At 43.3% G+C, this 14,258-nt stretch overlaps 1 protein-coding gene across 1 annotated transcript in view; it reads right to left on the bottom strand.

Annotated features, from left to right (window-relative positions):
- SMURF2 (SMAD specific E3 ubiquitin protein ligase 2) overlaps positions 1-14,258 on the bottom strand; it is a 456,801-nt gene that overhangs the window by 241,493 nt on the left and 201,050 nt on the right. The window lies entirely within an intron of this gene.

The raw sequence follows: 14,258 nt of genomic DNA, 5'->3' as shown, positions 1-14,258 counted from the left end.
TACTCAAATTAGGAACAGCATATCCCTAATAAAAAATGCCATTAAAATATGAATCCTTAAAATATTCAAGGATTATTATCTTGTGAACTGTAATATAACAAAGGGGATCCAATTTAGGAGTATAACCCCCATAAGTGCTGCTGTCCTTCATTACCTAGAAGGCAAAGACACTTACCTTAGATTCTAATGCATAAGAGATGCAGGTCCTCAAGGTGTGGCAGGCACTACGTTCCCTGTCATGGACCTGTAGGAAAAACTTAAATTATGCTTACCTGATAATTTTATTTTCTTCAGATGGAAAAAGTCCACAGCTGCATTCATTACTTTTGGGAATTCAGAACCTGTCTACCAGGAGGAGGCAAAGACACCCCAGCCAAAGGCTTAAATACTCCTCCCACTTCGCTCATCCCCCAATCATTCTGTCAAGGAACAGTAGAAGAAATACCAGAGTGAAAAGGTGCCAGAAGAATAAAAAATAAGAGACGCCCCACAGAAATAATACGGGTGGGGAGCTGTCGACTCTTTCCATCTGAAGAAAAGAAAATTATCAGGTAAGCATAATTTAAGTTTTTCTTCATAAATGGAAAGAGTCCACAGCTGCATTTATTACTTTTGGGAAAATACCCAAGCTGTAGAGGATACTGAATGCAAAAAAATGGGTGGGAACAATAGGTGGCCCATTCTGAGGGCACCAGGCCTGAAAAACCACAACCCAACCAAACCCCGCTTCGTCGGAGCCGGGCAAAAAAAACTAGAAGGAAAAGGTCCCAGGGACACTGACCCGCAGATAGTCCGAAAGCCTAACTAGAGACCACAAAGCAGACTCACCGAGCCAACATTCCAGGAGAACCGTCGCCCAGCAGTCGGTCCCCACACAAAAACCTTACTAGTACAGTACCAAAATCACCAAAAGGGAGAGGACAAGCAAAAGGTACAGCAAGATCCATAGAGGAAAAAACCCCTTCAAAAGAAGGCCAAGTCCACAGAGACCCAAATGGATCCCGAGAACAAGGGGAGACGACGCCCAACCCACAAGGAGCGACCAGGCATCATCAAGAAGAAGAAACATCTCCCAAACATCGTGCAACAGCACTGAAAAAGATAGCTGAAAACAAAGTCCTCAAAACGTCAGAACTCAGAGACTGAGCAAACAGAAAAATTACAGAGAAAGTAGCAAACTCAGAAAGATAAACATCTGAGTCCAGTAACACGCTGCCATCCGTAGGAAGACACGGAGGAAACGCTATCCATAAGGAAAAATCGGCCGAACAAATTAGCAGATTGCCCAACCTCCGAGACAGAGAACACACTCCAGGCAATCCAGGCCTACTCATAGATCTCAAAGGGGAGAGGCACAGAACCTCTAACAAAAAGGTCCACTGGCACCCCCAAGACCTGAGGATGAAGAACAGATCTCAGATCCTAAACCTAGCTGGACCAGCCCAAGCTTACGCAGATCTGAAAGCAAGGGAACAGAAAGGAACCCCAAGACCGGCTCCAAAAAGGGCGGAAGAATAGACACAGCCAATTCAACCTAGAGACAATCGAGCAGGCGTTAGACCCAAGGAGATCTAGCAAAGCCACCCAACTAAAGTCTCAATGCGGAGCCAGCAGCTCCCCAGATGGAAAGGAACAACTCAATGAGCAGACCAATCCCTGAACCAGATGAAACATCTGTTCCAACCTACCGAACACAGGAGAGGCCCCTAAAAAAGGAAGCACACCTCCGTAAGGAGGACAACAAGCCCCCTGAAGAGGATAGCATCAATAAATACCTGCCCATAAGACAGGAAGTCGAGAAGAACCGAGAGAACACAAGGTCACGTTACTGCCAAACACGTAAAGTACCCCTTAAAACACCATCGTGCTAGCACACATACCAGGCACAAGAGTGACAGCTGAGCAACTGCAAACCTTACGCTTGCTAGGCAGGAAAGTCCATCATCAGGTCACATTAGTTGGCTGCCCCAAGGGAACCGTATTGTCTGGCACAAGACAAGCCACAAGGAGCCCTGGTTCTCAGTAAATCTAGCCAAGTTGTAAAACAGAACAGCCAGAACAAGGGCTAAGCCCAAGTACCCCAGAAACTGGAACCCCCCGGCCAGTCCTAGGATCATAAGGTCCAGTAACATCCCACAGCAGGATCAGCAAAGAGAAAACACAGAGTAAAAACCTCGACAACCGGAAGATCAGGACAAGAAGGCCGGGCCCCACAAATGTTTAGATTAAACAATCTTCCAGGAACATAAATCCCTCGTCAAAAAACAGACCTCCCAGGGAAAAATCCAGAATAACCTGGATAACAAGAGCAAGAAGCCCTTGCAAGTCCCGACCCAAAGGGAAGAGACCACCCCTTGCAGGAGCCCAACACTCCCAAAGTCATAAAAGGACACTAGCGCTAACAGGCGTCCAAGCAACATTACCATGATTGTGCATGAAAAGCGCGGCTAATCCCCCTTAAGGGACACAAATAGCACCAAACAATTCACAAACAGCACCTTCTTACCGTGATATTTGTTGTCAAATATCAAAGTATAGAAATCCACAGCACCAAAACTTAAAGAAATCTTAGAAGTTTATTCTTGTCTCAGGTACAAACATATGCAACGTTTCGGGAGCCATTCCCTTAATCATACATCCTTAAGGGACACAAGGCGCTGCTCATTTTATCAACCTCGAAAGGAGGAAAGGCTGAGTAGACCCCGCCAGGGATCGAACTAGCAACCCTCAGTTTGCTACAGTACAGAGTAGCAACAGAGCAACACAGAGCATTAGTATGCTGAGCTAAATGTCCAGCTAGCCACGAGCTCCAGATACAAGTGGAACAGTGAGGACAAGTCACCCGAACAGAGCAACAGGAAGTTTCCACATCACCTCAGACTCAAAGTCAGAGGACAGAGAAAATGGGTTTGGATGCCACCTGATACCTGAATACCTGAACTATATGAGTGGAAAACCACTAGGACCTCTTCTAACCCAAGAAGGAGATGCAGAGCATTCCCAACACCGGGGAAGGACCCCTAACTGGAGCCCAAAAAGAACTCACTGTTTAAATGTCCCGTAAAAGGAACAACCAACTCCCGAAGGGAATCCAAGTCCCCCGAAGGTGACCCAAGGAGAACGGACAAAGTCCAAGAAGGTCTCAATGAAAGAGAGAACCACTAAAGGAACAAGTCCAAAAAGAACAGTTCCCAGGGGCTCCTAAGGCAACACCGCCCGACCGGTGGAAAAAGAGGCACTAAACCCTCTAACCTATCCACCATGTGGGAAGGAACACTCTAGGTTCCGAGGGTATCAGAAGTAACAGAGTGACGCAACAAAATTCACTGACCCAGTCACCAGAGAGACAGCTATTGAAAGACTGAAACAATCCCGAGAGCCGCACGGACCCATAAGTCCTCTTGAGAATGCTTAGCTGAAACTTGTTAAATAAATAAGAAACATAAATAATACTGAGAGCACTCGGCACCCCAACCTACAACGTATAATAGGCGCCACGTGTATGAATAAGCCGCGAGACAGAAGATCTGCACCCAAGCAGGAACAGCCTGCAACCAGGGTCATAACTGCCAAGCTGGCTAAATTTGCCCTCAGAGAGGAAGGAAGAAAAACAAACTAACATGGAACTAACGTGTCCCGAACAACTTCCGTGGAAGCAAACAGAGTATCAATCTCAGAGAAAGTTTCCGCAGGAAACAGATTGAAAAATAAAAAAAAATACATCCTAACTGGATAAATAAAATGAAGGCAACCCGAGGGTTAACGCCCAAGAAGAACAGAAATATCCGCAGGACCAACCTAACGGAAACCCTGTTTTTCCAACAAAACAGGGAAGGATCTCGATAAAAAGACTTAAAGGAGATTACGTCATCCCCCATGTCTAACGAGGTGAGCCATTCGAAGGAGGAGACTGATGAGTCCCATAACTGAGAAGGATAGGGTGCCCAAAACACGAAAGCGAGCCAGCCTGTAATGAGACACAACACTCAGGATTAGTTACACCTGCAGGGAACTGCACATGCCCTCCTGTGGCCGAGAGACCTGGGGCAATCGGGCACAATCGCAAATAAACATCTGGACTTCGTAGACCTGAGTTACCCGCATGTGTAGCAGTAGTAGGGAGGGGTAGGGAACTCGCCTCCCAGAGGACAGGCCCCCCCCCCCCGAGGTGGATGGCTCAGCAGTCCCTTGAATCCCCAAGCCCGAGGAACAAGGTGCTCTAGGACGGCCTAAAGAACATAACTGACTGACCTGAGTCAATGGGGCCAATTTGCACTCATCACAGGACGAAGAATCTGAATCAGAAAGTTGAACAATCTAAACATCAGCATCCTCCATAACTGGATAAAGGATACCAAAAAATGGACTATATATAAAACAATTTAAATGGCACCTGACACCCACAATGGATGGGGCACTCACCACCTCCTATGAACCAGACACCAGCAGACTAGAATTCTCTGTCGCCACACAGTCAGGAATGCGGAAATGGGAGACCCGAACGTAAACACGCCCGGTCACAAGGTGAACCACAGAGTCCAAAAAAGCACGCCCAACCGCAAGGTTGCGTCACTTGGAAAGGCCGTTATATTCCAAAAATGCCACGAGCCTAGTTAACACTACACATAAGCAGATTGAATCACATAACAAACATGATTAAACCCCCCCTGTTCAATAATCCCCCTCAGGAGATATTAACCCTTGATTCCAAGATACTAAAGGAGTTCCACTGAGACCCTGTATTTTTCATGTGAGTTTGCAGGAACAAATGAGTAATAGTACAATCATGAAGAAGTAAAATGAAACGATCTTACCGGAATCTACGCCGTGGAACAGGAACACGGCCCTTCAAGTGTGACGGATAGTAGCCTTGCCTCTGCCATGGACTTGAGAGAAGAAAACAAAATTTATGCTTACCTGATAAATTTATTTCTCTTGTGGTGTATCCAGTCCACGGATTCATCCATTACTTGTGGGATATTCTCCTTCCCAACAGGAAGCTGCAAGAGGATCACCCACAGCAGAGCTGTCTATATAGCTCCTCCCCTAACTGCCACCTCCAGTCATTCAACCAAAGACAAGCAAGAGAAAGGAGAAACTATAGGGTGCAGTGGTGACTGTAGTTTAAAAAATAAATAACACCTGCCTTAAAATGACAGGGCGGGCCGTGGACTGGATACACCACAAGAGAAATAAATTTATCAGGTAAGCATAAATTTTGTTTTCTCTTGTAAGGTGTATCCAGTCCACGGATTCATCCATTACTTGTGGGATACCAATACCAAAGCTATAGGACACGGATGAAGGGAGGGACAAGGCAGGCGCTTAAACTGAGGGCACCACTGCCTGTAAGACCTTTCTCCCAAAAACAGCCTCCGAAGAAGCAAAAGTATCAAATTTGTAGAAATTAGAAAAGGTATGAAGCGAAGACCAAGTCGCCGCCTTACAAATCTGTTCAACAGAAGCCTAATTTTTAAAAGCCCATGTGGAAGCTACTGCTCTAGTGGAATGAGCTGTAATTCTCTCAGGAGGCTGCTGGCCAGCAGTCTCGTAAGCAAAGTGGATTATGCTTCTTAACCAAAAAGAAAGAGAAGTTGCCGAAGCCTTTTGGCCTCTCCTTTGTCCAGAGTAAACCACAAACAACGCAGATGTTTGACGAAAATCTTTAGTGGTTTGTAAATAGAATTTTAAAGCACAGACCACATCAAGATTGTGTAATAGACGTTCCTTCTTCGAAGAAGGATTAGGACATAGTGAAGGAACAACAATCTCCTGATTGATATTCTTATTAGATACCACCTTAGGAAGAAACCCAGGTTTGGTACGCAACACTACCTTATCAGCATGGAAAATGAGATAAGGAGAATCACATTGTAAAGGTGATAACTCCGAAACTCGTCGAGCCGAGGAGATAGCTACCAAAAACAGAACTTTCCAAGACAACAGCTTGATATCTATGGAATGCAAAGGTTCAAACGGAACCCCTTGAAGAACTTTAAGAACTAAATTTAGACTCCATGGCGGAGCAACAAGTTTAAACACAGGCTTGATTCTAACTAAAGCCTGACAAAACACCTGAACGTCTGGAGTATTAGCCAGACGCTTGTGCAAAAACAGAATTTATGTTTACCTGATAAATTACTTTCTCCAACGGTGTGTCCGGTCCACGGCGTCATCCTTACTTGTGGGATATTCTCTTCCCCAACAGGAAATGGCAAAGAGCCCAGCAAAGCTGGTCACATGATCCCTCCTAGGCTCCGCCTTCCCCAGTCATTCGACCGACGTAAAGGAGGAATATTTGCATAGGAGAAATCATATGATACCGTGGTGACTGTAGTTAAAGAAAATAAATAATCAGACCTGATTAAAAAACCAGGGCGGGCCGTGGACCGGACACACCGTTGGAGAAAGTAATTTATAAGGTAAAAATAAATTCTGTTTTCTCCAACATAGGTGTGTCCGGTCCACGGCGTCATCCTTACTTGTGGGAACCAATACCAAAGCTTTAGGACACGGATGATGGGAGGGAGCAAATCAGGTCACCTAGATGGAAGGCACCACGGTTTGCAAAACCTTTCTCCCAAAAATAGCCTCAGAAGAAGCAAAAGTATCAAATTTGTAAAATTTGGTAAAAGTGTGCAGTGAAGACCAAGTCGCTGCCTTACATATCTGATCAACAGAAGCCTCGTTCTTAAAGGCCCATGTGGAAGCCACGGCCCTAGTGGAATGAGCTGTGATTCTTTCAGGAGGCTGCCGTCCGGCAGTCTCATAAGCCAATCTGATGATGCTTTTAAGCCAAAAAGATAGAGAGGTAGAAGTTGCTTTTTGACCTCTCCTTTTACCAGAATAAACAACAAACAAGGAAGATGTTTGTCTGAAATCCTTTGTAGCATCTAAATAGAATTTTAGAGCACGGACAACGTCCAAATTGTGTAACAAACCTTCCTTCTATGAAACTGGATTCGGACACAAAGAAGGTACAACTATCTCCTGGTTAATATTTTTGTTGGAAACAACCTTCGGAACAAAACCAGGCTCAGTATGTAAAAACCACCTTATCTGCATGGACCAGATAGGGCGGAGAACACTGCAGAGCAGATAACTCAGAAACTCTTCTAGCGGAAGAAATTGCAACCTAAAACAAAACTTTCCAAGATAATAACTTAATATCTACGGAATGTAAGGGTTCAAACGGAACCCCTTGAAGAACTGAAAGAACTAGATTAAGACTCCAGGGAAGAGTCAAAGGTCTGTAAACAGGCTTGATTCTAACCAGAGCCTGAACAAACGCTTAAACGTCTGGCACAGCTGCCAGCCTTTTGTGAAGTAAAACAGATAAAGCAGAGATCTGTCCCTTCAGAGAACTCGCAGAAAATCCTTTCTCCAAACCTTCTTGTAGAAAGGAAAGAATCTTAGGAATTTTTATCTTGTTCCATGGGAATCCTTTAGATTCACACCAACAGATATATTTTTTCCATATATTATGGTAAATTTTTCTAGTTACAGGCTTTCTAGCCTGAATAAGAGTATCTATTACAGAATCTGAAAACCCACGCTTTGATAAAATCAAGCGTTCAAACTCCAAGCAGTCAGTTGGAGGAAAACCAGATTCGGATGTTCGAATGGACCCTGAATAAGAAGGTCCTGTCTCAAAGGTAGCTTCCATGGTGGAGCCGATGACACATTCACCAGGTCTGCATACCAAGCCCTGCGTGGCCACACAGGAACTATCAAGGTCACCGAAGTCCTCTCCAGATTGATCCTGGCTACCAGCCTGGGAATGAGAGGAAACGGTGGGAATACATAAGCTAGGTTGAAGTTCAAAGGTGCTACTATTGTATCCAATAGAGTCGCCTTGGGATCCCTGGATTTGGACCCGTAACAAGGGACCATGAAGTTCTGACGAGAGGCCATCAGAACCATGTCTGGAATGCCCCATAATTGAGTTATTTGGGCAAAGATTTCCAGATGGAGTTCCCACTCCCCCGGATGCTCCTCCATCGCCAGGGAACTCCTTGTTACCCCCTGATGGTTGATATATGTAACAGTCGTCATGATGTCTGATTGAAACCTTATGAATTTGGCCTTTGCTAGTCGAGGCCAAGCCTTGAGAGCATCGAATATCGCTCTCAGTTCCATTATGTTTATCGGGAGAAGAGAGTCTTCCCGAAACCATAGACCCTGAGTTTTCAGGGGTTCCCAGACCGCGCCCCAGCCCACCAGACTGGCGTCGGTCGTGACAATGACCTATTCTGGTCTGCGGAAGCTCATTCCCTGTGACAGGTTGTCCAGGGTCAGCCACCAACGGAGTGAATCTCTGGTTATTTGATCTACTTGTATCGTCGGAGACAAGTCTGTATAATCCCCATTCCACTGTCTGAGCATGCCCAGGTGCAATGGTCTTAGATGAATTCGTGCAAAAGGAACTATGTCCATTGCCGCAACCATCAAACCTATTACTTCCATGGACTGCGCTATGGAAGGAAGAAGAACAGAATGAAGTACCTGACAAGAGCTTAGAAGTTTTGATTTTCTGGCCTCTGTCAGAAAAACCTTCATTTCTAAGGAAACTATTATTGTTCCCAAGAAGGGAACTCTTGTTGACGGGGACAGAGAACTTTTTTCTATGTTCACTTTCCACCTGTGAGATCTGAGAAAGGCTAGGACAATGTCCGTATGAGCCCTTGCTTTTGACAGAGACGACACTTGAATCAGGATGTCGTCCAAGTAAGGTACTACTGCAATGCCCCTTGGTCTTAGCACCGCTAGAAGGGACCCTAGTACCCTTGTGAAAATCCTTGGAGCAGTGGCTAATCCGAATGGAAGTGCCACAGGTAATGCTTGTCCAGAAAGGCGAACCTTAGGAACCGAAAATGTTCCTTGTGGATAGGAATACGTAGGTACGCATCCTTTAAGTCCACCGTGGTCATGAATTGACCTTCCTGGATGGTAGGAAGGATCGTTCGAATGGTTTCCATTTTGAATGATGAAACCCTTAGAAACTTGTTTAGAATCTTGCGATCTAAAATAGGTCTGAATGTTCCCTCTTTTTTGGGAATAATGAACAGGTTGGAGTAAAAAACCCATCCCTTGTTCTCCTAATGGAACAGGATGAATAACTCCCATGCTTAACAGGTCTTCTACACAGTGTAAGAATGCCTGTTCGAAGATAATTGAGACCCGTGGAACCTTCCCCTTGGGGGTAGTTCCCTGAATTCCAGGAGATAACCTTGAGAAACTATTTCTAGCGCCCAAGGATCCTGAACATCTCTTGCCCCAGCCTGAGCAAAGAGAGAAAGTCTGCCCCCCACCAGATCCTTCCCAGATCGGGGGCCAACACTTCATGCTGTTTTGGTAGCAGTGGCAGGTGACTTGGCCTGCTCACCCTTGTTCCAGCCTTGCATCGGCCTCCAGGCTGGCTTGGTTTGAGAAGTATTACCCTCTTGCTTAGAGGGTGTAGAATTTGAGGCTGGTCCGTTTCTGCGAAAGGGACGAAAATTTGGCTTCTTTTTAGCCTTAAAAGACCTATCCAGAGGAAGGGCGTGGCCCTTTCCCCCAGTGATGTCTGAAATAATCTCTTTCAAGTCAGGGCCAAACAGTGTTTTACCCTTGAAAGGGATGTTAAGCAAAAGCGCTCTGCGCGCCACGATAGCAAACCCTGAATTATTCGCCGCTAATCTAGCTAATTGCAAAGCGGCATCTAAAATAAAAAAGAGTTAGCCAATTTAAGAGCTTGAACTCTGTCCAAAACCTCCTCGTACAAAGATTCTTTATTGAGCGACGTTTCTAGTTCTTCGAACCAGAAACACGCAGCTGTAGTGACAGGAACAATGCATGAAATTGGTTGTAGAAGGTAACCTTGCTGAACAAACATCTTTTTAAGCAAACCCTCTAACCTTTAATCCATAGGATCTTGAAAGCACAACTATCTTCTATAGGAATAGAAGTGCGTTTGTTTAGAGTAGAAACCGCCCCCTCGACCTTGGGGACTGTATGCTATAAGTCCTTTCTGGGGTCGACTATAGGAACTAATTTCTTAAATATAGGGGGAGGACAAAAAGGTATGCCGGGCCTTTCCCACTCCTTATTTACTATGTCCGCCACCCGCTTGGGTATAGGAAAAACATTGGGGGGCACCGGAACCTCTAGGAACTTGTCCATCTTACCTAATTTCTCTGGAATGACCAAATTGTCACAATCATCCAGAGTAGATAATACCTCCTTAAGTAGTGCGTGGAGATGTTGAAATTTAAATTTAAAAGTTACAATATCAGGTTCTGCTTGTTGAGAAATTTTCCCTGAATCTGAAATTTCTCCCTCAGACAAAACCTCCCTCCTGGCCCCTTCAGATAGGTGTGAGGGTATGTCAGAACAGATATCATCAGCGTCCTCTTGCTCTTCAGTGTTTAAAACAGAGCAATCACGCTTTCTCTGATAAGTAGGCATTTTGGAAAAAATGCATGCAATAGAATTATCCATTACAGCCATTAATTGTTGTATGGTAATAAGTATTGGCGCACTAGATGTACTAGGGGCCTCTTGTGTGGGCAAAACTGGTGTAGACACAGAAGGGGATGATGCAGTACCATGCTTACTCCCCTCATTAGAGGAATCATCTTGGGCAATATCATATCTATGGCATTATTATCCCTACTTTGTTTGGACATTATGACACAAATATATCACATATATTTAAATGGGGAGACACATTGGCTTTCATACATATAGAACATCGTTATCTGATGGTTCAGACATGTTAAACAGGCTTAAACTTGTCAACAAAGCACAAAAAACGTTTTACAATAAAACCGTTACTGTCCCTTTAAATTTCAAACTGAACACACTTTATTACTGAATATGTGAAAAAGTATGAAGGAATTGTTCAAATTTCACCAAAATTTCACCACAGTAACTTAAAGCCATAAAAGTATTGCACACCAAATTTGAAAGCTTTAACCCTTAAAATAACGGAACTGGAGCCGTTTTTACATTTAACCCCTATACAGTCCCAGGTATCTGCTTTGCTGAGACCCAACCAAGCCCAGAGGGGAATACGATACCAAATGATGCCTTCTATAAGCTTTTTCAGTGGTTCTTAGCTCCTCACACATGCATCTGCATGCCATGCTTTCCAAAAACAACTGCGCATTAGAGGCGCGAAAATGAGGCTCTGTCTATGACTAGAAAAGGCCCCCAGTGAAAAAGGTGTCCAATACAGTGCCTGCCGTTTTTATTAAAACAATCCCCAAGATTTAACAACTATTAAAAGTAATAATCTGCCAAATATACTTAGTAAAGTAATCGTTTTAGCCCAGAAAAATGTCTACCAGTTTTTTAAGCCCTAATGAAGCCCTTTATTCTTTTACTTAAACTAAGAAAATGGCTTACCGGTTCCCATAGGGAAAATGACAGCTTCCAGCATTACCGAGTCTTGTTAGAAATGTGTCATACCTCAAGCAGCAAAAGTCTGCTCACTGTTTCCCCCAACTGAAGTTAATTCCTCTCAACAGTCCTGTGTGGAAACAGCCATCGATTTTAGTAACGGTTGCTAAAATCATTTTCCTCTTACAAACAGAAATCTTCATCTCTTTCCTGTTTCAGAGTAAATAGTACATACCAGCACTATTTTAAAATAACAAACTCTTGATTGAAGAATAAAAACTACATTTAAACACCAAAAAACTCTAAGCCATCTCCGTGGAGATGTTGCCTGTACAACGGCAAAGAGAATGACTGGGGAAGGCGGAGCCTAGGAGGGATCATGTGACCAGCTTTGCTGGGCTCTTTGCCATTTCCTGTTGGGGAAGAGAATATCCCACAAGGATGACGCCGTGGACCGGACACACCTATGTTGGAGAAAGAATAGACAGAGCAGAGGAAAAATCTAGCCAGCCATGTGGAAAAACTGGGCCCCAGAATAAAGTTTTATCACCATTTGTAATAAACGTTTATATACATCAAGCAAACGTTATATCTATTAAGTAATGAGAGCAAATAACAAAAATATTACCCTTTACAGCAAGCATGATACCAGTCGTTATTAAATCACTGTAATCAGGCTTACCTTAAATAAATCAGGCACTGTCAGCATTTTCTATCTTATCATCTCTCTAGAAAAATTTAAAACTGCACTTACCTCAGAGCAGGTAATCCTGCACTCTATTCCCCCAGCTGAAGTTACCCATCTCTTCAGTTATGTGTGAGAACAGCAGTGGACCTTAGTTACAAACCGCTAAGATCATAAAAAACCTCAGGCAGACTCTTCTTCAACTTTCTGCCTGAGGCCAAAATAGTACAACTCCGGTACCATTTGAAAATAATAAACTTTTGATTGAAGATAAACTACATTAAAGTACCACACATCTTTTGATAATTCCCTTGTCGAGAGCTGGAAGAGAATGACTGGAGGTGGCACTTAGGGGAGGAGCTATATAGACAGCTCTGCTGTGGGTGATCCTCTTGCAGCTTCCTGTTGTGAAGGAGAATATCCCCCAAGTAATGGATGAATCCGTGGACTGGATACACCTTACAAGAGAAAGCAGGCAGCGAAGTTTGACAACACCGATTGCTTGTGGAGTTGTTAAAATGACTTGTGATGGTTTCGCAGAAAGACTCTTCCTGCATCTCCGGACTCCAACTTTCATACAAGACCTCACTGAGAAACTGAGAGGATTACTTAAAAACCCCATCCCATGTCGAAGAGTACTACCCTGCATAAGAGACGAAAACAAACTTCTGGCACTTCTCTGCCAACCTCCTGGGATAAAAGGCAAAGAATGACTGGGGAATGAGGGAAGTGGGAGGAGTATTTAAGTCTTTGCCTCCTCCTGGTGGCCAGATTCTTATTTCGCAATGAAGCTGTGGACTCTTTCCATTTATGAAGAAAAGAAAGAACAGAGTAACCAACTCTGGCTTTTCACAAAGGGGTAGCAAAGTGTTAAAAGTAAAGCAAAGGACTGCTTCACCACCTTTTAACTGATAAAAGCCACCACTACTCTTACTCAAGAGATTGACGTGGACACAGCTAAAACCCAACCCTTGCTTGCAGGGAAAAGTACCCATAAAAGGATTAAATTATTCAGACACTAACTTTTCACAACCTCCATTGACAGAGGCTGACTGGGGGTTATGGGTAAAACAGTTATACTTAACAGCTTTGCTGGGGTGCTCTTTGTCTTCTTCTGCTGGCCAGGAGTTGAATATCCCACTACAAATTGGAATGCCGTTGTGGACTCTCCATGTCTTAGGAAAGAAACAAGGCTAATTTTGGTATGCACACAACCATTCACAACAAACGTTTAAGTGTTAAGACAAAAAAATGTCACAATGTTGTATATATCGAAATTAATCAATCAGCCAGGCCTACAGCCCAATTGAAAGTACAGACTAATGAAATTTATAAGACAAAACAAATGTCAAAGTAAGCCTTAAAAAAAAAATGTTTTAAATAAAATTGGTTCATTTTCTTGCTTCTATTTGTTTTGTGCATGTGATTGTACAAGAGATTGTACCTAATAGAACCTTTTTAAGTGCAGACAGTTGAAAGCCTGTCTGGAAAATGTTCAATGGGATACACGGGTTAAGCATATTTCTATGTCTTTTTAAACAAATTAGATAAATAAATCTGCAAATTAAATGGCAGCATTTCTAGCATGTAAATTCTCAAATAAATCGATAAAAGCTGGGATCACTTTTGCAAAATGGAAATTTTAAAATAAAACTGCACCACCAGCTACACCCATCCTTATATAACCATCCGATTCAAACATCAAGGGTTCTTTTTTATTAAAGGGACACTGTAACCAAAAAATTTCTTTCGTGATTCAGATTGAGCATGAAACTTTAAGCAACTTTCTTATTTACTCCTATAATAAAATTTTCTTCATTCTCTTGGTATCTTTATTTGAAATGCAAGAATGTAAGTTTAGATGCCGGCCCATTTTTGGTGAACAACCTGGGTTGTCCTTGCTGATTGGTGGATAAATTCATCCACCAATAAAAAAAAGTGCTGTCCAGAGAACTGCACCCAAAAAAGCTTAGATGCCTTCTTTTTCAAATAAAGATAACAAGAGAACGAAGAAAAATTGATAATAGGAGTAAATTAGAAAGTTGCTTAAAATTGCATGTTCTTTCTGTATTACAAAAGAAAAATTTTGCGTTCAGTGTCCCTTTAAGTAAATAGTCCTGGGGTAAGAGGTTTAGGAATATAATTGCAACACCAACACAGTTGCAATAATTAAGGCACTCCTGCCGAAACG

This window comes from Bombina bombina, chromosome 1 (assembly GCF_027579735.1).
Source record: "Bombina bombina isolate aBomBom1 chromosome 1, aBomBom1.pri, whole genome shotgun sequence".
Classification (NCBI taxonomy): domain Eukaryota; kingdom Metazoa; phylum Chordata; class Amphibia; order Anura; family Bombinatoridae; genus Bombina; species Bombina bombina.
The sequence above is the reverse complement of the archived record's forward strand: the minus strand, read 5'-3'. Positions and strand labels throughout refer to the sequence as shown.